The following is a 23,433-nucleotide window of genomic DNA, read 5'->3' on the forward strand; positions in this document are numbered from 1 at the left end:
GTATATATATACACGCGCCAGACCAATCTCTCAAAGCCTCATGAATCTCAGTCTGTTTAATCAGCCTTTTGGTCAGGCCTGCTTTTTCTACATTGAACAGGCATTGTTTTACCCATATCTATAAAGGTAAACCGTTTTCCTCTTCTTCTTTTTTTTTTGTATAAATCCCAGAGCCATTACTAGATTCTGTTGTTTGGCCATTTTCAATAGTACTGGATAACTCCTTCCCTCCTGTTCTGATTTTTCCTATCGTTTTGGGAAATAAATTGAGTTTTATTTCCCAACCAATTGTCCATCTTATGAAGTATGAACATATTCTGCATCTCTGTCTGTACACAATGCAGGTTTGGTTTTGAAGGGCAACAGGCTGAGTACAAAGAACAGTTTTCCCTCAGTTATTAACCATTCGGTTAGGTTGTGCCAAGCTGCTAAATTTATATCATGGGTTCGTTTCCAGCTGAAGAACGCTTGGATTATCCAGAAGCGAGGAGAGATGAGACTGTAGTAGACAACTATCACGGGGTGCTTGTACATGATCCTTACAGATGGTAAGATTTTTTTTAGTTTAATTTAGGAAAATTCTTAGCTGTTTACTGTTTGACAGAAAGCAAAATCACCCAATATTTGCACCATCTCATCACTCAAACTCATGCCAATCTGGAGGGGCAGACCATGTTGAGAATGGAACCTGGAGAAAGGCTTATCACTTCATTTTAGATATTGTTTTCTTATGGGTAAAACCCTTTTTTGGGGACAGGCTACATACTTACAATATTACTTTTTACAGAAATGGAAGATTAGAAATTGCCAGGAATTCATGTTTTACCATTTGAAGAAATGAATATAATTCAAAATTGTCTGGACGATTATTGTTCTGTCAGGCTAGAAGACCCTGGTGCAAAGGAGGTCAAGGATTTTGTTGAGAAACAAGTTTCCTTAACTGAATCCCTACTACAGACTTGTGAGACGAGGGAAACTGAGAGAGCGTCTCACAACTCTTTTTGTCCATCCTGAATATGGTTGTCCATTCAAACGCGGTGATAAGTACTTCTATACCTTCAACACTGGGCTCCAAGCTCAGAGTGTTCTGTATATCCAGGTATACTTCTGAGAAGAGATTGATAGGGATATTTTGTAAAGCTATAATTTAAAGGAACATAAACAACTTCTTTCTGAATATGAATAAGTCATTTGTGAAAATTTGATTTGTTACTTGAGCGAATTTTTATTCGTTTGTTAATACTTTTGCAGGGCAATTTTTTCTTTTGTTTCTTTCTTCTTCTTCCTTTTTGAGTGTTGGGGAAATGGTTAAATCTGATTTGCTTTCTGTTTTCTTAACTTATTATATACAGGAAAATCTGGAAGCAGAAGCAGAGGTCTTGCTTGACCCTAACACTCTGAGTGAAGATGGAACAACGGCATTAGCCTCTTATGCCATCAGTGAAAATGTAGAATTCCTGGCAGTTGGCTTAAGTGCCAGTGGCAGTGATTGGGTGAACATTAAGGTTATCCGGGTGGCAGATAAAAGTACAGAACCCGATTCTCTTTCATGGGTAAGTTTTCTGACCTCTTGTTAAACATCATGTCATTCATTCCACGAGTAGGCATTAGAAAAGACTCAACCAGCAAAGTATTTTCGAATAAGACATCCAAGGTGGTACCACTGAAAGTTCTAGTAGAAAAAAAACAAACACTTGATATGTTACAATACGAGTCTTAGGTAATCTTAGGCTGCAACCTACGGATAATTTTTTTAAAGCCATGTTTTTATTATTGGTGGCACACATTTCTCCACTTCAATATTGTAATTAACAACTCACAAAGAAATTTAATTTGTGCTTCTAGTAGAGAGAAAATGGGATATCAGGGCTATTTGTTAACAATATTTTTTTTTATTTTGCATATAATGTGGTTATAAGTTGCTTTCACTATTGATTATTAAATATGTAGAAATGTTTTCAAATTATGTTCCTCAAATTAGGATTTTGCAAATTGTTAACAGGTGAAATTTTCATCCATTACTTGGACTCATGACAACAAAGGTTTCTTTTACAGCTGTTATCCAGCTCCCAAGCCCGTTCTATTCTTTGGATGATAGTGCTACTTATGTACTTTATCGCAGTTTCTTATTAACTTTCTACTATAGTTGCTTATGTACTTTATCACAATTGGTTATTATTTTTCCAAATATTCACTAGTTTTAGTTTTTCCTTGACAGAGAAGAAGAAGGACTAGATGCAGGAACAGAAATAAATATCAATCTTGATCATCAACTGTTTTACCATTTCTTGGGCACTAATCAATCTGAAGATATTCTCTGCTGGAAAGATTCAAAACATCCCAAGTGGACAGTTATCTCTCAGTTATCTCTCAAATAATAACTGACGATGGAAAGGTTGGTAGAATATTATGTGACCTATTCCAGATAAAATATGGCATTTTAGGTATTTTTAGATGGCTATTTCAATTGTATGGTTGTACAATATCGTTTTTTTTTGGTTTCTTGCACTCATATATTTTTGCTCCTACTTTTAATATTTTGTATTCTTGCATGCTTTTGTGGACTGGTCATAACATAGAATATTGCCTTCAAATCCAACTAGTTATTAAAAAGGCTTGTTGAGTGATGAGATATTGCAATTTTGGGTCATGTATGTTGGTAAGATTTCATTTGGCTTTGATATTATTCAAAGATTCAAAAAAAGAAGTGTAGCCTCTTAGTTTTTTTTTAATCCCCAAAATGATCTTATTCTTCTACAATCAATAATCATATGTTTTTGAAATTTCACCTAGTGCAAATTTTTTACAACCCCTCAATCCATGTTTCCCTTTTGCCCTTTTGTTATTGTTGGTCCATCCACTTTTGTGGCTTTCTATACTTCATATCTTTCCTTTGGATTGCAAATTTTTAGCATCGTATTTGTTTGAACTTTTTGCACAATCTCTTTATTTTTCTTTTGTTCTCCAACACCTATACATGTTTTTTTACTTCTTTTCCATGGAAAAAATTGCATTTCTATTGTTGAGCTTGAAACAAAAATGCATTCTTCATGTGCAACAGTACTGAACCAAAAACATCTTACCTTTTTCAATCAAATGTACCCAAGTCCTCATACTAACTGCCAACTTATCATACTTGAAAAAATATTTTGACTTTTCAAGTCCATGGCTGATGAGGAAAAACTACTCAAAAAACAAAAAATTTTGATTGTTCATATCTATACATCTGCTCTACAAACTAAGTGACCTATACATATGAAAATATAATAACAAAGAAATCTTCTAGATGATCAAGTTTCAGTTGAAAGTGTCCTCACCAGCTTGCGAGGTGCTAAGAGGAGACTAGAGAGTTTATTGGCCTTCCTGTTCAGCTCTTAGAAAACATGATTTATAGTGAACCTAGTGGAAACAAAGGGACATCTCAGTCAAGTGATTTTTAGTTGCTAATAAGTTGATATTGTACATTTTTGAGAACCTTGCATCCATTTCACTACTAAGGAAGAATCTCCAAAGACCAGAATTTCTGTGATTCCTCTATTAAATGCTTTTCTCATTAATTGTTTTTAAGGCCAACAACTCTACAAGATTGTTAGCCCACCTTCCCTAGTTCCCCTTGAAAGAAATATAATGATTTTTAAAACTCATACATGTTTTTTATGACATTATTCATCTTATTTTTGTAATATTGAAACATTTACATTGAAGCAATACACATAGACTCTATATAAAAATAGAAAGAAAAACAATAACATTCATACACAATACTTAGAGATTTATCTTGGAAACCTTTAATTGGGAAAACCAACGGGCCTTAGAGTTGCACCTCTATTTCTCATTGTATTAACTTCACCATTTACAATAAAATATATAAGATTCAACAACATCCAAAACTTTAATATGTTATCTTGGATTATATTACAATCATATTAATTTGGATTAGATTACAACCCTATTTACTCGGATTATATTACAACCCTACTTCCTTTATTGGAGTGAGATTACAATGCCAAGACATGCATGGTGTGGAGGTATCCATGCGAATAATTTATCCATGCACCATGCAAAGAATATAGCCATGCATCATTTGAAGACATGCAACACATTCCCAACATTCTCCCACTTGTTTTTTTTTTCAAACAATAGGCTTGAGATTTATAAGATTTGCAATTCAAGTTATCAATGCCCATTGCTTCTCTACACCAAGAGAATTTCTCAGTACTAATAGATTTTTTTAAGAAAAAAGTCTTCGAGATGCATCACATAATGGATCCGGAAGACTTCTTTCTAAATATTTCTACTCACAAAAGCCTCAATTCAGTTACTAATAGATTTCGTCAATGAGTTTGCAACATTCTTCAAAGTGTCAACATTCATCAACAAACCTCCTTGTCTTCAACCATGTCTCCCATAAAATGGTACTGAACATGGATATGCTTTAGAATTATAAGTAGGGTTCTTTGCTAGAAATATTGTACTCTAACTATCACAATGTAAATTTGTTGTTCAAATCCAATACCTAAACGCAATATGTGTAACCAGATTGCTTCCTTACTTGCATGGGTGGCTACCATGTATTCAACTTTTTTTAGTTGAAAGTGCATCTACAACCTATCTCTTTCTCATCCAATTGATTGATCCTCCAAATAGGTTACACACACAATCACTTGTAAATACTTTTTTATCCACAACCTAGTTTGTGTCAACAAAGGCATGTACATTGAACACTTTGTTTGGTCTAGGTAATCCTTGGCAACAATTTGCATAAGTTGTAGTGTCATGCAAATAAATGAAAACCCTCTTTACAACTATCTAATTAAACTTCCCTAGTTTTGACATGTACTTTCTTAATGCTCCTATTGCATAGGCAATGTTTAGTCTAATACAAACCAATGCATACATCAAACTACCAACAACACTAGCATATGGGACATGAGACATGTCATTTTCCTCTTCCTATGTCTTAGAACAATGATCTACAAATATCTTTGCACATATATGAATAGGAACCTTGATCAATTTACATTCCTACACATTAAACTTCAGTAACGTTGTTGCAACATATTTCCTTTGATTCAACCATAGTTTCTTGTTTTCTCAATCTCTCTTAATTTCCATGCCCAAAATTAAATTTGCAACACCTGAATTTCATCTCAAATTCAAAAGACAATTGAGTTTTAACATCCTTGATGATTTTCTTGTCGTTTCCAATATGCAACATATCATCAACATACATGACCACATAAATAAAATGATTACCAACTAGCTTAAAATTCACACAACGATCAACTTTGCTTTTTAGGAAACCAAGTCCCAATATATAAGTATCAAACTTTGGATGACATTGTCATGTCCCTTGTCTAAGAGATTACTATAAGGGAAACAATTGATTTAACTAGCTTTAAATGTGGTTAGGAGAATAAGGGGGAACTTTATCTAGTCACATTATTATGTATTTACTTGTCCATGGTATTGGCGCCCATGAAATACTTACCCATGGCATAAGTAACCATGGAATGCTTATCCATGGTATTGGATGGCCAAAGATTATAAAAGGGGGGGCTCAAGATCATTCTTTAAGCATATCTAGATATTTGATGGATTGTGTATGGCTATTGGATATTTCTTGAAGGTTTATAACCTTGAGCATGATCTTCTTCAGTGGAGCAATTACCCACTCTAGTTGATTAAAATAACTAGCCTTTCGTTGGTGAAAGACTCCACCCTAACTAGTATTAAAGGAGGAACCATCTAGGTTTCTCATTGGATTTCAACAAATTCATTAGAGAGGTCACTGTCTACCATTTATATCTTCAACCATTTGTGTCATCTTGTTGGTGTCTCAGCAGGTTCTCATGTATACTCACATTCATCTTTGATATAATAAGGTTTCTTTTCTTGCTTGTTCTTACTGTCAAATGAGAGTTTTGTGTTAAATTTTATGTGATATGTCCTTACATTAATAATTAGCATAAAATAATTGGAAATGTGATTTTTCCAAAGGGTTAATTAAAAATATCTCAATGGTAATTGTGAAAAATTATTGTGAAATCTTGTGTAGCACATTACAATGGTATCAAAGCTGGTTTTGTTGCTAGCATTAGGGTTTAAATGGTAATTTTATCAGTGCTTGGATTCATAAGTGTTCATGGAAACCAAATTCTTGTGTGGGACTGAATTTGTTTTAGTGGTAGATGAAACCCAAGATAGGGCTCGAAGTAATTCCAAATTAGGGGACTAAATAGTTTTGCAGGAGAGGACAAAATCGTGTGCGTTTAAGGGACATAATTAGAGGTTGAATCAATATAGTTTTGGGGCTGAGATTTACAAAGGCCAATAATATGCAAGGAGCCCATGTGAATTATCTAGGGATGTGAAAGAAAGTGCACAACCGAGATAGCAGGGTTACATCGGTGTGCATAGGTATATCTCACTTTGTGTGATCAATAAGTCATCCTATAGTTGTGTAGGTCATATTGTAATGTGCGCCAATATACATGGTTAATCTATGTTAGCACAATGACAACATGAGTCCGAGAAGTATAGTTGTGGGTTGAATCGACATAAAGTGAAGTCATCTTTGTGAGCTAAGCCACATAGCCATAGTGATAACAGAGGCTAAGATTCATAGCCATGGGTCAAATTGATTGTAAGATGAGCCTACTTTGTGGGGCTGGACCACATTAAATCAATAATAATTGAAGGCGGAGAGTATAGCTGCAAATTGAATTGTTGTAAGGTGAAGTCATCTCTGCTGGTTGAGCAACATTGTCACAACGATAATAGAGGTCAAGATCCATGACTATTGGGCCGAATCATGTTTAAGGAAGGGACTAAATACTTAAATCATTGTTCAATAAAATAATGAGTTTGCACAGTCGACATACTGTTGCTGAGTAGTTATGTAGTGGTTGTGGGGAAGTACAGGCGATCTGGTGGCTACATTGTCATCTTCATATAATCGTTATGACCATTAAAAGAGAACTGAATTCTCCTCTAGATTGCAGAACTGTGAAAAATTGTGGAGGGATGAATTGGTCCAATAAGGGGAATTAATTGCTATGGGAATCAAGCTTAATTATTTTGTGGAGGTTTGAATTATCCAACAGTGGGATCAAAGCATGGACAATGTGGAATATTTGTCTCCAATTTATCGCATTGTGAATTTCATCATTGTTTATTTGCTGTAATGGAGTCTACAAGACTCTTAGTTGTTATGTGGTAATTGAGTGGTAAAACTGAGGTTTTGGTTGTTGCTAGGTTAAGGTGTAAGATTTTGGTCTACATTGAAAGAAATAAGAGCATTTAAATTTCTGACTCTATCAACTAACATTTTTGTGCAAGAAGGAACTATGTAGCATAATGTGTGGAGATTCTTTTATTTATCATAGTAATTTCATCAATAATAGAAACGTTTGATGGTTTTGTTTGGTTTGTCAGTGTGGAATCAAGTTTTAGGTAAAATTGTGCTAAATTTATAGCTTGCTGCAAAAGGGAATAGGTTATTTACTCGGGAAAATGAATAAATTGACTTCAAAAATTGTGTTGTATTCCATGGTGCAAAACACCCAACAATGCTTTCCAAAGTCTGAGAAAACAATACTAGGTTCCGTTATATAGAATCCATATAGTGATCAATGACATGCATGATGCTGAATCCCTTGCATTCGATCAACAACACTGCTCACCATGTCTGCTTTGTGCCAATTGCTGGGATGGATCTTTAACTTGTACGAGCGCAGTTTCATCCGTGAGTGCATGTTGCGCTCATTGTTATTCCTGTTCATGCTGCAACTCATTCATCTGTCTATGCAACTTCATGTTCTTCTTGAGTTGTTGCTTTAGCACATGAAACTCCTTCTTTGTCTTCGCGCAATCTTCATGTCACGCCATCACCTCATAGCTGGAGTCTCCAAAATTTCTTTCATCATCAATCGATCTGCTTGAGCTTGCAACCTTGTTCTGCCTCCATGTTGTCAACAACCCTCCTCTTGCATTAATTGCATTTGGTATGTTGTCTTAAGCTGTTGTTCATGATATTTCTCACTGTGATGCTACTGTTTTCATATCTTGATGTCCTTGTCTATGAACAACTTGATGTCTTTGTGGGTAGGCAAGTCCATAGACACTTGATCGACTGCATCCCCAGCTTGCGCAATGCAGCCTTGGTGGAGGCAGAGTTCGGGCCAGGGTTGGTTCGACTCGCCGACGGGCAACTGAAAGAAAATAAGATAGTGAATGCATGGCCAAACTAAGTGATAGCAGAAGTGATTGACAGTGCATGAAAAACATGAATGAAAGATTCAACAAACAAATCAACATGCATGTGGGTGAGGCATTTTTCCAGTTGGGCGAAATTCCTTGCAAAACAGTTTCATGCATGTGACAGCAGTGAAATAGCAATGAAAATTGAAATAGAGCTAGGAAAAGCTAGAATACATGTAAACGACAACAAGTGTTCAAAGAAATCAAGCAAACAATACTCACACAAGCGAAAACACAAAAAGCGACAGAAATGCAGCACAAGGCATGGGAAGCGGGCTTACCCGAAAACAACTGATCTGAATGTGTCTACTTCTCCTAGATGTGATGTGGGATGTCAGAGCTGCAAGGTTGATGTGAGGAATGAGCTTTGCACTGTTTAGTTGATGAGTTTTGATAACATCAGGGTTGTGACGCGCATGCCACAAATCTAGGGGAAGCGAAACTTGGTGGGAGGTTTCTGAATTGCTCCATGCATGTAACCTCCAACTACTAAACATAGATCCCTGAGGAAAGGGATGTATTTGCATGTTGCCTTAGTAGAAGCAGCCTATGCATGCAAGTTTGTCTGGCTTGGTCCCAAAGGGAATGGTCAAATCAGTTGCACATGCAAGAGGTTGTTCAACTGCTTGAAGGAAATGCGCATTTATGGCTGGGAGCTGGGTTAAATTCCTAGGAGATTTGTGCAATTTCTGGACAGAGCAGATGACTACTGCCTAAATTTGCACAAATTCTAGGGTGACCAACCTTGCTGGGGAGATTTGCGCAAATCTTGTTGGGAGTGTTGGCAGGTAGAATTTCACAATCCTGGAGCCCTGTAGGCTGCCAGAGAGGATTGCGCAATTTATGGAGGGAAGGTTGGTTTCCCTCTAGAAATGCTCAATTTTCAAGAGGAAGCTGCTCAGCTTGCAGTTGGACCAAATCCGGGTGAACAACATGTGAGGGGAATGGATCAAGCTGTGAACGACAGGCTGCGTTTGTGCAAGAAAGACACTGAAGCTTTTGAACTTGACGAAGCAAGGCAAGATGCTATGAAGGTCGGAAGGGAGGCTCCAAAATGAGGCTAAGGAAAATTTTTGGAGAGTGGTTGTAGCCGCTACAACATGGCCTTCTATGCCATCTTTGTATCTAATAAAGAGAAATTTATCAGCTTTATTATCTAACTTCTATTTTCCTTTGGAACATGTACATTAGCATCACAACCAAAAACCTTGAGATGTTTAAGAAATGGTTTCTTACCTGTCCATGCCTCATTAGGATATTTGTCAACAAATGTTGGCGAGGATGATCAATTTACCAAATAACATGTAATATCCACTCCCTACCCACAATTATTGTCCTAATTTGACAACAATGAGCATTCTTCTTTCCTTTTCCATAAACATCCTATTCATTCTTTTCGTAACTCCATTCTATCGAGATGTGTTTAGAGTAGTCTTTTGTCTTTATATTCCACACTTCTTATAGAAATCTTTGAATTCATTTTTTGCAAACTCTCCACCATTATCTTGTCCTTAAAATATTTATTTTATTACTTCCCCTTGTTGTCTTCTATTCCCATACCAAGATATTTGAGAGGCCATTCAGAGGACGATTGTAAAGTAGCAGATTCGAAAGGGTTCTAAGCATAGCTTGGGATCTTCATATTATAGATATTCATGGGTCTTTATACTATATATATCCACCTTGTTTACTTGTTCAACCACGTGGTTTTCATGACCTTTCCGCAATCTTGGTCACATCACATCATTCACCTAATTCAAGATCAAGCCCTAGTATAGATCCCAATAATTAATTGTCATTCATGGTTGGCCACACTTTTTACAAACTCTATGCTATGACCTTCCATTTGCATCTTTCTCGGGGGCTTGAGAGGATGCAACTCGAGCTATTATTGAGGAGGCACGACATCATTCCTCAAAAGTATGTTGTTGTGTTGTGGAATTTCAAAAAACATTTGATTATGTCCCCTTGTGAGGCTTCATTCTAGAGACTTAGAGATATTGGTATCTCCAATGCATTATTGACTGCCACATTGCACCTATATGAGTTAGTTCTTGGTCATTTATGCATGTCATAGGGGATTTTAGGTTTTATCAAGAGTACCACTGGGATCAAACAAGGTTGCCCCTTATCCCTCACATTGTTTGAGATTTACATTTATGACTTGGAATCCTTTTTGCATGAGCACATCTAGGAGGGAGATGGGTGTCTCCTCCATCATGTCCTAATTTCTATCTTGCTTTTCAATAATGATGCCGTCCTTTTAGCCTCATCCCTCAATGGGTTGCAGAGACAATTGGATGTCTTTTCTCTCTTGTCTAGCCTTAAATGATTAATGGTAAACCTAGGTAAAACCAAGGTCATGATCATCAATGGGTCGAAGAATACCCTCTTTGATCACCATTTCTTTTTTTAGAGGGGAGGAAATTGAGATCACTTGCTCATATAATTACTTGGGAGTTCTATTCATGGGACCTTGATACAGTTTGCTTTGCACCCTGCCCTTCAACCTCGAGTCAACAATATTTATGGTTCCCTGGCCCTCCTAGAGAGGTAGTGTTTCTAAAACCAGTTTTAGGACATATCTTCCAAGATGTCAGTCATGGACACTCTTGTGTGGCCCACAATTTATATGGCTTTAAGATTTGGGGACCTGGTTTTTTAGAGTATGATTGATCTTTAGTAGAAAGGGTATAGCTTTTCCTCCTTTGCTACATTATTAGGTGCACGTAGATAGTTCCTCGACCCATCATCCTTGTAGAGTTTGGTGCCTGCTCCTTTTGGCTTGAGACAATGTTTGGCCTTGTCTCACTTCTAAATCATCTTTAGAGATTTGTAGATGCAACAAAGGGGTGTGATTGGTATCCAAACCTGGTCTATTTTTTATTAGAGTCTATTGCAGTAGCTAATCTTTCAACTTGATTTTTGTGTTGGTACTGTTAGCCCCTGAGGTGCAGTGCTGCTATTTTTAGCGGAAATGTCCCCTATTTTAGCTCTAACATCCACGTCTCCTCTCGCTCTGCTTTGGCCAAAAGCCGTGTTAGCCCTGAGGTGCTGATCCACATGGATCCAAGAATTCTCTAAGTCTTTAAAAGTCGTTAAAAAGATCAAAACAATCGCATGAGAAGAGCCCTTAGAATGGTGGAAAAACACTATCAGGAGGCAAAAACACGTGAAAAACAGAGTATCGGAGGTCTGAAAAATAAAATGCATAGTAACCATCAGATCTGGCTGGTCAACGGTCCAGATCTAATCAATGGATAACAATCGGCAAATATCGACGCAGACTATATGGAACTTGCGATGGCGATCAATGGAGTCAACGTGGATCGTCGATTAAGCATGTAGACCGATGGCCCACGTTGCATTGCAGAATCGCAATCGACAAACACAATGGAGCGGGGCTATATGCATATACATATATGCGATGCAATTCACCAGACCCGATGGGAATATAACCATTATTGTATAAGATTTGAGATCCGCTGAAAGGCATTTTCCTATGTATTCTGCATATTTTCATTATTTAATGAAATACAAAGGAACAGGGCCGAAGCAACTTGTGATAGCGATTCCAGGTGGACCCGATAGGATATGAAGTGCAGTTATGAAAATTTCAAATCCGGTGAACAGTGTTCTCTTCAGATTTTCCCATGTTTTACAACGTTCTATGTGTAAATAGAGAACGACTATTTCTGAAGGAATCTTGAGCCCCGATGCACTCTTACGTTGCAGAATAGGTAGCCACCTCCCCTTTATTCGTTATGCAATGATTATTTAATGCTAAAAGAGGGATTCGAGCGGACAGAGACAAGGAGATAGAAAGCCAAAAAGGGGAAAAAACAACAACACGGTGCAGCCAAACCAATAGAAATGGTCATGGAACGTCGTTGGCACGAGCGAGCCACCTGACAGCACGACAAAATTACCAGAATTCAGTTACTATGTTGTTAGAAAAGAGCCCTCTGACTCATGTTTGTCTGATTATGGCATCAAAGTAGTTAGAAGACATAGGGGATAGATTAAGACATCTCGAGCCTCAGAGATTTCGAGAAGTATTGTAAAAAGCCTATAAATGGCTGAAAGCTAGAGGGAATAGAGGTTCAACTTTTGGGGGCTATGGATACTCTATTCCTTGCAGTGTCTCATCTTCATTCCAGTAATACAAGCTTTTTTTGCTGTTACATGTTCAATTGCCATTTCCTACTCTGTTCTAAGCTTGCACTTGAATAGGTTATTCATGTTTTCTTCTGTGTCTAATGCCAGATAACTGTCATCTTATCTCTATGTTGATAAATTAGATTTGCAAGCTTCATTTACTTTCTATAGTTAGCCATTCATATGTGTTTATGTATGCATCTGCTGGTACGGTCAATTTTCTCCATCTATCCATTGAATCTATAAACTATTGAGCATTATTAGTCTAAAGCATTGTCAAGCTGAGGGTGTTCATGCATGTCTGGAGTGAAAACAGAGTTGAAACAGTCATCTGACTTGATCCAAACCAGCATTCATTCCAATAGTTCCGAGAACGATATTGAAGATTTATATGTTACCAGGCATCTCCGAGATACAACCTAGGCGAGCTTCCTGGAGTGCTAACAAAATTGGCGCCATTGCCGGGGAGAGGAGACTGAAGCACAGCTTCCCTGGGGGATGACACAGATCCAGCTTTGATGATAGACAAACTCTGGACACTTTTTCGGTTGTAATCATCTATCTGATGACCCTACTGGAGGACAAACCTCTTGGCAACTCCACTCCATAGTGCTGGCTCAGTTTGTAAGGCATACTCGGAGAAATTCACAGAAGCCACAAGTGGTCCCAGTACCTGACCCTGAAAGAATCATCAAAGAAAGAAAGGCATCACAGAAAGGAGCATCAGGTTCAGGTAGTTCTAAACAATATTCTATATCTCTTCAAGAAAATCCTGTAATAGAACAAATACATGTTGAGAGTATAACATCTAATACTAACAGTGAAGAAAAAATCTCAAAGATTCATAGAGCTCCTTATTCTTTAGGTTCTCCTTTTGTTGCAAGCCTAAAAACCTCTCCTCCTATCCATCATACTCCTTTAGTCCTATCGATCACTCCTCAACCCTCTGTCATTCAAACTTCCAGTACCTTTATAGCCACCACAACTATGGCAACACCTACCAAAATGGAAAGAATCATAGCTGCTAGGTATGGACCCCTAGTACTGCCCATTCCTTTGAATGCCATGCCTACTGGAGAATATCAGAAGTATATGCCTAAGTTCACTGGGACTAAAGGTGTTACAGCTGAAGAACATCTTGAATCATTCTATAGCTATGTTGATAACCTGGATATTAGTGAAGATGATGTGTGGATGAGAGTCTTTGTCCAAATCCTAGATGGAGAGGCTAGAAAATGGTTCAGAGAACTGACCCGAAGGTCTATAGAAGATATTGAGGCTTTAGATGATGTATTCCTAAAGCATTGGAGGGATAAGAAGGATCTACTCTACTACCATATCGATTTTGACGACTTAAAGAGGGAAAATGGTGAGTCGTTGTCCGATTTTAATAAAAGGTTTAACCGCATGTACAGTAAGATACCAGCTCAAGTAAAACCCACCACTGCCTCTGCTAAACTCACATATGCCAATGCTTTTGATTCTGACTTTTGTCTAATGTTGAGGGAGAGACGATGTGCTACCTTGGCTGATATGAAGGATGCAACCTTGGAAGTAGAATCAAACATCATGGCTGCAGAGAAGCTTAAGGGGAATGTTGATAGAAGGAGACAAAGGGGTGAATCCTCATCATCGTTAGATCCCAAGATAGATAAAATGACCAAGATGATAGAGTCATTAGCCTTTGAAATCTCCAAATTAAAGGTTGAGTAGCACCCTGGGAAAGGAAGAGTTCCTAACACCTTTTCTCCTAGAAATCCAAATCCATATAGAAGAACTAATGAGCAATTGCAAATTCTGCAAAGAAGTAAAGATGCCAATGAAGACCAAAGGGTGAAGACCCCTTTCCAAAACATAGTCATGGAAGAAGAGCAGTTTGAAGAAGATGATGAGATCCATTGTATGGAAGACAAAGGCAGTGCCTCCTTTTTGACCTTAGCTACCTATGAAAAGTCATTATTCAATGACGAGATCAGCCAAGAGTGGGATGGTGAAGCTGTTCAGCAAACTGATAATCAACACATATATGATCTGAGGTCAAAGATGAATAATGCCAAGGAAACTCTTGTTCAGAGAGTTGTTGTCCTTGCTATAGAGCAAGCTAAAAAGTAGAAACGACTGGCAATTGATCCCATCATCCTCAAAGCCCCAGCTCACGAGGTAAGAGGCCTTGACAAGTCTCCTTCTCATTTCAGTTTTAAATCAGAAATTCAGAAGCTAAGCATACCTATACCTCTGATTGAACTAGTGAAGAATGATTCCTTCATGAGATCTATCCTCAAGGCCCTTGAGCCTAAATCCATCCAAGCCTCCATTGACTATGTAAATCTGCAAGACGACAAACCAGATGTTGCTCTCAGCCCAATGATTGAAAATTGTGATGACGGCTCCCCATCATTCTATGTCTCTTTGATTATTCATGACAAAATCCTTCACAACTGCCTTCTGGACGCAGGAGCCAACCATAATCTAATGCCCAAGGCTGTTATGGATGAGTTGGGTCTTGACATTACCAAGTCTTATCATGACCTGTCTTCTTTTGACTCCAGAAAAGTGAAATGTTTGGAATTAATCAAAGACCTAGCCATCACTTTGTCTAAGCTACCTATGAAGAGCATGATGATAGATATTGTGGTAGCAGATGTACCCCCCAAGGTTGGCATGTTGCTTTCCAGAGGTTGGATCAAGAGATTAGGTGGAACATTTCAAAATGACCTATCCTATGCTACTGTCCCAGTTTTTGGAGGTGAGAGTAGGATATTATACAGAGAAGATCAGTTGGCTTATATCATCAGTGATGAAAGTAATCCCACTAATCATCCCATTTATGCCGTCAACACTAATTTTGGAGCCTATATTCTTCAGATTGAAGAATCCCAATTGGCCTCCACGTAGCTTAAGAAACCGGTTTGCCGAATCACAGAGGAAGAAGGCCCACAAATTTGGGACATGTTCTTTGATGGAGCTTGCTCTAAAGAAGCCGCAGGGGCAGGGGTAGTCCTTGTGTCCCCCACACAAGAATGCATTCATTTATCTTTCAAGTTTACTTTCCAGGTCACAAATAACATAGCAGAGTACAAAGCCTTGATATTGGGCTTAAATGTTGCTAAAGAAATGGGCATCAAAGGTCTGAAGGTGTTTGGAGATGCAGACCTTATCATTCAATAGGTCAACAAAACTTTCCAAGAAAATCATCCAAGGTTGAAAGCATACAGAGACGAGGTATGGAAGCTCAAGAGTTCTTTTAATAGTTTCAGCATTTCTTACATCCCTAGAATGAAGAACCAACTTGTTGATTCCCTTGTTGTGTCTACTAGCACGTTTATTGCTCCTTTGCCTCCTAAATTGGCTTATGAAGTTCAAGTGAAATATAGACCATCTCTGCCTGACAATGTCAAATACTGGGAAGTTTTTGAAGTTGATGATGAAATTAATAGGGTTTTACAAGTCTTTGATGACTTTGCTGAAATGCACATTGACCAAGAAAATGAAACCATTGAAGAATACAACCAATCCAAGCTAAAGGACGAGATCGGTAAGGATAGCATTATTCAGTTGCCTAGTAACCATATACCCGAAGGATTGGTGCCCTTAGAGAAGTTGTTTGATCGTAATGATGTACTTTATAAGCCCGATAAAAAAGGAAATGAGTCTGCTGTTCATAGACATAATGTAGGGAGTCCAACCCATCCAAAGTACATAAATCTGTCCACACACTTGTCTTCTGCCCAAAATTCCAAGTATTGCACCCTGATGAAACAATTTGCTGATATTTTTGCTTGGGAGTACAATGATCTTAAGACCTATGACACCAACATCATTCAACATAAGAGTCCACTGGAACAGAAAACCCTCCCTTTTAAGAAGAAATTAAGACCTATTAGCCCTCTCTTATTGCCTTTAATTGAAAAGTAAATCAAAAAATTGTTGGAGGACAACAAAAAGAGTTGGGATTCCAAGTTGAAGTTTTCACTATGGGCTGATAGAGTTACCAACAAGAAGTCCATAGGAAATTCTCCATTTAAGCTGGCTTATGGGGCTGATGTTGTTTTTCCTATCCAGCTGATTCTCCTTGTGGCAAAATTCTTGCAAGAAGAACAGGATGAAGAGAATAACATGGCAAGGAGAATGAGTAACTTGGTTGAATTATAGCAGATCAGAGAACAACTAGTTGAGAAGTCAAGAATTCATCAGAAGAAGATCAAAGAAACCTTTGATAGGAAGGCCAAAATGGGTAGTTTTCAGGTTGGTGACTGGGTTCTCAAATGGGATGCATTGAAGGAAAAGAAGGGCAACCATGGTAAATTTGATGCCTTATGGATGGGACCATTTGTCATTGCTCAAGTTCAGATGAACAATACTTTCATTCTGCACAATTTGGAGGGGGAAGGTGTTTTTGATGGCCCAATCAATGGGCGGTTTTTGAAACTTTACTTCATGTGAGGCTTTAAGGTCGTAATATTGTAATAGGTTTTTTCAGTTTTTGTTTTCCATGCAAATAAACTCCATGCCCAATGGAACACTAGGGAATAAGTTTGTTTTGGTTGTTACTAGAAAGGTAGTAGTCTGCAGTTCTTGAAACCTCACAGGGAGGCTTTCATCCCCAAAAGGAGCCAGTGTTAGCCCTTGAGGTGCAGTGCTGCTCTTTTTAGTGGAAATGTCCCCTTTTTTAGCTCCGACGTCCATGTCTCCTCTCACTCAGCTTTGGCCATAAGTCGTGTTAGCTCTGAGATGCTGATCCAAATGGATCCAAGAACTCTCTAGCTCTTTAAAACTCATTCAAAATATCAAAAAAATCGCATGAGAAGAGCCCTTAGAATGGTGGAAAAACACTATCAGGAAGCAAAAACACGTGAAAAATAGACTATTGGAGGTCTGAACAATGAAACTTAGAGTAGCTGTTAGATCTGGCCGATCAACGGTCTAGATTTGATCGGCGAATCGCAATTGGCTGTGGTAGTCGGTGGATATCAGCGTAGACTATATGGAACTTGCGATTGCGATCGGCGGAGTCAACGTCGACCGTCAAACAAGCACGCAGATCGACAACCCACATTGCATCGCAGAATCGCAATCGACAAACACAATGGAGCGGGGCTATATGCATATACATATATGTGATGCGATTGACCAGACCCAATGGGAATATAACCATTATTGTATAAGATTTGAGATCTGCCGAAAGGAATTTTCCTATGTATTCTGCATATTTTTGTTATTTAACGAAATACAAAGGAACAGGGCCGAAGCAACTTGCGATAGCGATGCCAGGTGGAACCGATAGGATATGAAGCGTAGTTATGAAAATTTCAAATCTGGTGAACAATGTTCTTTGCGGATTTTCCCATGTTTTACAACATTGTCTGTGTAAATAGAGAGCGACTGTTTCTGAAGGAATCTTAAGCCCCGATGCACTCTTACATTGCAGAATAGGAGGCCAAATCCCCTTTATGCGTTATGAAATGATTATTTAACGCTAAAAGAGGGATTTGAGGGGACAAAGGCCAGGAGACAGAAAGCCGAAAAGGGGAAAAAAAACAGCATGGTGCAGCCAAACCAACAGAAATGGTCATGGAATGTCGCTGGGACGAGTGAGCCACCTGACAGCGTGACAAAATTACCAGAATTCGGTTACTATGTTGTTAGAAAAGAGCCCTTTGACTCATGTTTGTTTGATTATGGCATCAAGGTAGTTAGAAGACAGAGGGGATAGATTAAGACATCTAGAGCCTCAGAGAGTTCGAGAAGTATTGTAAAAAGGCTATAAATGGCTAAAAGTTGGAGGGAATAGAGGTTCAACTTTTGGGGACTATGGATACTCTGTTTCTCGCAGCGTCTCATCTTCATTCCAGTAATACAAGCTTCTTTTGTTGTTACATGTTCAATTGCCATTTCCTCCTATGTTCTGAGCTTGCACTTGAATAGGTTATTCATGTTTTCTTTTGTGTCTAATGCTAGATAACTCCCATCTTATCTCTGTGTTGATAAATTAGATTTGCAAGCTTCTTTTACTTTAAGTAACTAGCCATTCATATGTGTTTATGTATGCATCTGCTGGTACGGTCAGTATTCTCCATCTATCCATTGAATCTATAGACTATTTAGCATTAGCGGTTTAAAGCCTTGTCAAGCTGAGGGTGTTCATGCATGTCTGGAGTGAAAAAAAAGTTGAAACAGTCATCTGGCTTGATCCAAACCATCATCCATTCCAATAGTTCTGAGAACGGTATTGAAGGTTTATATGTTACTAGGCATCTCCGAGCTACAACCTAGGAGAGCTTCTTGGAGTTCTAACAGGTACGTTGGAGTCTGAGATGTATGTGCTTCCATTTGTGTTATGGTAGACTAGCTTCCTTCATTTCAATATTCCCTGTGTGCATGCGGTCACCTTTTACCAACTAAACAAGAGATGAATACAATCATTCAAGAAGATATCTACATATGATATATATTATATACAAGTCACTTGGATAACACTTTAGAGAGGGTTACGTCCAAAGGAAACCTTCTATGTTGAGCACTTCATGGTGATGAGTGATGGACTTATATCTAATCCCATTACATGCTTTTCGATTGGACGCATGCCCTTTGGATTCACTTGGGACAGTTCAGAGTTGGATTTCGTAGACTACACATTGAGACTAACCACCAAATTGATTGATCATAGCCCCCTTGCAAACCCCCCAACAGGGGGGGCTGCCACCCCCTTGGAACCCACCCCCTTGGAACCCCCCTACTGCACTTGGTGCAACGTAACAACACCTGAAGCTAGTTGTGCAAAGAATATAACACATACCCAACATAAATGAGACATTTTTGTAGATGGTTAGTAGCTAATATTTCACAAATTTTGACCTAAATACAACCTTTTCTATGCTTTTATTTTGTTTCCCTCGTGTATAGCCTTAATAGTCAAGACTTTATTGACAACCATTTTTTTGGCCGCGAGTTTATGGGTGTAAGTAGTGCTTATATTCAATATAATTTTAGCTAATTTAAAAAGTTATTGCCCAAAAATCGCTTTGGAATTTTGGATATCTATCTAAAATTGGTTGATGAATTTATAAAAAATTTAATAAACAATTTTTCAACTTTGAGAGGAAGAATATTTGGCTGATAATGGGACATAATCAACAATATTCCTACATGGAACTTTTTAATCCACCTTACAATATACTTTGATCCATTTCACATTCCATATGCTTTGCACTCAATCCAATTCATCTACAACTCATGATTGCCAAAATAACTTTATGTGGCTTTGGTGGATTTATCTTATTTGAAAAATATAGCATGTCAAACAGTTGTGTTGAATTTTTGTTTTATGCCATCTGGTTTTAAAACACTAAAACAGAATGTTGATTTTCTTGTATGAAACGTCTATAATTATATGTTCCAGAAGAACAAAATGATAATTTTTTTTGTATGAAACATCTATAGTGCCATGGCAGGTTTTTCATCTGGTCTTATACAGTTAAGTGTTTTCTTTGTGGCAGTATGTTCTTTTATTTATTATGGGAGAAGCCTTTGGACAGAGGCTCTTTTACTGTGATCTTGACGCTCTTCCTCAAGGTCTGGAAGGTTTCAAAGGCAGCCGAGAAATGCTTCCTTTCCAAAAACTTGTTGACAACTTTGAAGCACAGTATGATCTTGTTGCAAATGATGGTGCTTTGTTCACTTTTCGAACAAATAAAAATGCCCCTAGGTTTAAATTGGTTCGTGTAGACCTTATGCAGCCAGAAGCTTGGGGTGACGTTATCGGAGAATCTGACAAGGACGTGCTTGAATCAGCTTGTTGTGTCAATGGAAATAAACTTTTATTAAGCTATTTAAGCGATGTCAAGTCTATTTTGCAAATACGAGACTTGCAATCAGGAAATTTGCTTCATAATTTGCCAATAGATATTGGGTCAGTTGATAGAATATCAGGAAGGCGTAAAGACAAGGAGGTATTTATTGGTTTTACAAGCTTCCTTACCCCTGCAATTATCTATCGATGCAACCTAGATGTCGAAAAACCAGAGTTAGTAGTTTTTAGAGAGACTGTTATCCCAGGCTTTGATCAGACAGAGTTTGAAGCTAAACAGGTAAAGGTTTTTAACTATTTTTTGCTTCTACAAATTTTTGCCTGGCTATCTTTAGGCAGAAAATCTTCTCTATTGAATGTTTTGAACAAGTAATCTGATTGTAAAATCAAAGGCGTTTCACATTAGAATTTACTTAAAGTGCATTCCAATAAACAAAAAATTTCAAATTATTTCTCTGCTACAAGATATATGTTTCTATTCTCCTCACTCAGTTGAAATGATAATGATGGTATTATTCAATTGGAATACTTAATGCTAATGGGCAATATTATTCAGTACATCTGGATTGACTACTGATGTGACTGCTTTCTAATATAATATTGTTACTGATATGTCAATGTCAGGTTTTCATAACCAGCAAAGATCGAACTCAGATACCAATGTTCATTGTATCCAAGAAAGACATTGCTCTTGATGGTTCTCATCCTGCTCTATTATATGGTTATGGGGGCTTTAACATTAGCGTCACCCCACGCTTCAACATTGCTCGCGTTGTCATTTCAAGACATCTAGGGGCAGTTTTTGCAATTGCAAATATTCGTGGTGGCGGTGAATACGGAGAAGAATGGCATAAAGCAGGTTCTCTTGCTAAAAAACAAAATTGCTTTGATGATTTCATATCTGCCGCCGAGTTCCTTGTGTCAGAGGGGTATACACAACCTAAAAAGTTATGTATTGAAGGAGGCAGTAATGGTGGACTTCTTGTTGCAGCTTGCACAAATCAGATATCTCCATATATTGGATAATAAGATGCATGGTTAAATAAAGGTCATGTATAAACCAGGTTCTTGCTTCAATCCTTCCTCTCCTTTCGTTTCAAAGTAGAATCCGATCGAAAAGGTTGTTTATATTCTCCCGAAGAAAATGCTTATGACTCTATTGTTTTTTGCAAAACTCATCAAAAAAGAAATATGTAGAGGATTTAGCAGATCATTTTTCGGTGAAAAGAGCTTTTGATTGTTAAATCTGCATTTAAACAGAGACCTGACCTATTTGGTTGCACACTGGCTGATGCGGGTGTCATGGACATGTTGCGTTTTCATAAGTTTACTATTGGTAAGTTTTACTATGATAATATTCAACCACTTATCTCCTTCTGGTTAGGGCAATCTCTAGATGTAGGCACCTGCAGGGCAACTGATGATGGAAGTTGTGCTGAAATCTACAGGCCATGCATGGACTGTTGATTATGGTTCTTCAGATAAGGAAGAAGAATTTCATTGGCTGATTAAGTAAGAAGACAAATGGACCCTGTCTCTCAAAGTAATACGTAACAGAGTGTCTAAAATTTAAATAATTTTCAAACTGTTAGTAATCTGAAATGAAGATAAATTGCTTGTTCCTTTTCTATTCACTCTATCAAAATGTGCTACGTTAGGTTATATGAAGTTCCCTCTTTTTGCCAAAGACATGATCAACTGTTCGTATAACACATTCTTCATTGCTACAGATACTCACCATTGCATAATGTAAAGAGACCATGGGACAAACTCCGACAGAATTTACAGTATCCTGCTACAATGTTATTGACAGCAGATCATGATGACCCTGTTGTGCCACTCCACTCTTTGAAACTCCTAGCAGTGAGTACTTCATATGGTTCTGTCTCTGCATTAAATGTTAACAAATATTTGACATTTGAATGTTGAAGCTTATAGGCCACTATGGATGCATAAATCATTGGTTGCTCTTTTACGCCTTTATTTTCACAAATAGACTTAACATAATGTGTGTTTTATTAGTTTTGAGGGTTAGTTCAATTGTTTGAGTTTTTTTGGAGCTTCTTAATTAAAACACTTTTGTTACTAAGAAGTTTCATAATCAAGCTCTGTAGCTGAGCTGACAAGAAGTGACCCTTCAAATGAATACATCTGTGAACAGTGAACTACATAGAAAAAACTCTGTGATTTATTATAATTTAGTTTAAATTCATTGCTGATTTGTTTATATCGATAATTTATTTTAAAATCATTGCTAATTTGTTTATATCGTTTATCGATAATTTATTCTAAAATCATTGCTAATTTGTTTATATCGATTTTGAACTTCTTTTGTATATAGACGATGCAATATGTTCTAGGTAAAAGCCTGGAGAATAGCCCACAGACCAACCCCATTATTGGCCGAATTGATACCAAATCTGGCCATGGTGCAGGAAAGCCAACCCAAAAAGTGGTGAGATATTATTTTCCCCTAATATGTTTTTTCTTTATATGCAGTTTTCCAGTGATTTCGCTGATATTCTTGTAAGAAATAAAATCTGTAGACAGCTAGCTGAGTGTGTCTAATTGTTTGTAAAGTTCCGATTTTCAAAGCTTATTTTCTATTCTACACCTGACAATCACATTGTGTTCTGGACAAGGATTAGAACTCGACTTACTCTGTGCATGCATATTGTACGTTGCAGAAATGTCCGTTTCATACTGAATATAACACTTTTTACAACTGCAGATTGACGAAGAGGCGGACAAATATGCATTCATGGCCAAAGTGGTCGGTGCACCATGGATTGACTAGCCAAAGTGCTTGAAGTTGCTGCTGGAACTGATATTACAACAGATGAACGAGGAATTATTCTTTGTGACTTCGACAGTGTCACACAATTGTCATCCCAATTATTATCGAATTTATATCCAATATATCGACATAGATTTCAATATTTTTAGGTTCAAAAAATATTACTTATCAAAAGATTTAAAGGGCTTCTTAAGGTGCTAAACTAAAAACAGGTGCTTATGAATAATAAATGTATTTTTTCCGGGAGAGGACTGGAGATGACTGATACACTGGCAAAATGTCCAAGTGTACAGTCTTCAATATAGGCATATAGTATTAAATCTGTAATAAATGTGTTACATGAACAATGAATCATACTTATAAAAGTATATATATAGATTAATAGAGTTAATATGAACAATGAATCATA

General features: G+C 37.5%; 1 pseudogene across 1 annotated transcript; it reads left to right on the plus strand.

The window, feature by feature from the left end:
- The first annotated feature begins 350 nt into the window (after nt 1–350).
- LOC149213831 (uncharacterized) lies at nt 351–23,137 on the plus strand (annotated as a pseudogene). The gene is made up of 12 exons (XR_016250360.1): nt 351–548; nt 882–1,099; nt 1,353–1,553; nt 2,003–2,073; nt 2,219–2,395; nt 19,917–20,507; nt 20,852–21,229; nt 21,485–21,563; nt 21,676–21,739; nt 21,958–22,090; nt 22,569–22,682; nt 22,959–23,137. The product of XR_016250360.1 is annotated as an uncharacterized LOC149213831 (transcript).
- The last annotated feature ends 296 nt before the right edge of the window (nt 23,138–23,433 follow it).

This window comes from Pinus tabuliformis, chromosome 1_1, assembly GCF_031772625.1.
Source record: "Pinus tabuliformis cultivar Carrire ecotype Pingquan chromosome 1_1, CPIR1, whole genome shotgun sequence".
NCBI classification, from domain to species: Eukaryota; Viridiplantae; Streptophyta; class Pinopsida; order Pinales; family Pinaceae; genus Pinus; species Pinus tabuliformis.